The following is a 2,077-nucleotide window of genomic DNA, read 5'->3' on the forward strand; positions in this document are numbered from 1 at the left end:
ACAGCAGGATGTGTGGGAGGTTATTCTGTGACTTCACGTCCCCAGATCTTCAGCCAGGCTGATTGGTGTGGGGTGGTCCCTGGGGTTGCGGGGTAGCAGCACAGCGGCCGTTGGCACCATGTGGTAACCGCCGGGATGGGAACTGTTGGTACACTGGACATGGGTTCACCCAGGCGGGGTCTCTTTCGCGCGCTGCTAGATGCATGCACGGGCACTGGACAAGCTAGATTAGGCTGCCCCACCACCTCTCGCTGAGTCTGCATGTGGAAGCGAGGCCCTTTGTCCTGGAGCTTATCCTGCTGCATCCACCCACGGACCTGGGGGCCAGGAGCCTGGGCTGTGCCCACACCAAGTGGGGCTCATGCAGTTGAGTGTCCATCCCTTCCTGGGGCAATCTGGGAAGTGAGACCAGGATGGTCAGAAGAGGTATGCGGAGTCCAGAAAAGGGAGGGTTCAATACCCTGAGGTCAAAGCCAAACCCTGCCTTTGGCTGTGCTTTGGGAATGAGAACCCCTAAGCCCCTGCGCGCCCCTCCCACGTGCAGCCCTTTCCTCTGGGCATCCCCATGTGGTGGGTGAGTACATGTGACTTCCGGTCTCCTCCCTATGCATCTATATGCGTGGTGTGCAGAGACCATTTTTGCAGTATGTGAGAAACTTGGCAGTATTACCTGTGCAATGGAGCAATGAGAAGATGATGGCGTTATTAAAAACTGGATGTTGTGAGATTATTTTTACAATAACACGTTTTAAATTTTCAAAAAGTTTATACTTTGAAGCAATGTGAGAGAAGGGATTTTTCATATTTATTTCAACAGGTCAAAAACAGAGGGTTAATTTTTTAATAGACAGCATTTCAGAAGGAATTATTGTTTATTATCTGTAGATGCAGAGAAAATCCACAAATTGTAAATCAAGTAGATTGCATAATGTGCTTCACCTGAGCTTGGGAAATATTTTCTGAATCTGCAGAGATGGGTTTATTTAGGAAATACAACTGAGGTAAAACAACTGCATGATAAAAAAATATTGTTACCTATTTAGTTGAAAATACTCCTAAAACAGAAAACTTCATTCTTGAGCTGTATGTAAACTTCGAGTCTCCTGCCCTCTAGTGGTCATTTCTCAAACTGCAGACAAACCTGTATGCGGTGCACTCTGAAATGAACACAACCCATGAGTTTGAGCAAGCTCTGCGAGTTGGTGATGAACAGGGAAGCCTGGCGTGCTGCAGACCATGGGGCCTCAAAGAGTCGGACACTACTGAGCGACTGAACTGAAGTGTAGGAATCAAGTTCCAAATTTTAAGACATTTGAGGAAGCTGAGAAGTTTTCTAACTTGGTTTCCTCACTTTCACAACATAATTGGCATGTCTCTATTACAAACTCCCTTGAGATTACAGATAAAAAACTGAATTTGGGCATCTCTTGACCTTTGACTTAATTTTCTGTAAAATTGGTACCTATCTAATATAGTCATCACTATTGCATAAAGGTTGTTTTGAATAATATTTTAAAATGTACTACATTGTTTGCTATTATTAGGTAAGTCCATTACATGCTGTATCTTTTATTCATTACTACCCCATACACCTTGTGAAGTACACACTGTATTATTCCAATTTCATGAGAAAATAAAGTGATAATCACTTTATTTATACTTATCGGCGGGGGCTGATAAACACTTGGGAAGTGACACACCCTGGGCCTGAAAGACTGAGTTTTGTGCCATGATTTTCGTTCTTCTAACAATTCATAATTAATTTTGAGTTAATTTTTAAATTGTCAATATTTAACCATAAGTGTTACCCTCCAGCTGAGCTATTTAAAATCCTAAAAGATGATGCTGTTAAAGTGCTGCACTCACTATGTCAGCAAATTTGGAAAACTAAGCAATGGCCACAGGATGTGAAAAGGTCAGTTTTTATTCACCTCATTTCACCTGCTAGCAAAGTAATACTCAAAATCCTTCAAGCTAGGCTTCAGAGCACGTGAAGATGTTAAGAAGAGGTGGCAAGAATACACAAAACTATACAAAAAACATCTTCACGACCCAGATAATCACGATGGTATGATCA

Source organism: Odocoileus virginianus, chromosome 9, assembly GCF_023699985.2.
Source record: "Odocoileus virginianus isolate 20LAN1187 ecotype Illinois chromosome 9, Ovbor_1.2, whole genome shotgun sequence".
NCBI classification, from domain to species: domain Eukaryota; kingdom Metazoa; phylum Chordata; class Mammalia; order Artiodactyla; family Cervidae; genus Odocoileus; species Odocoileus virginianus.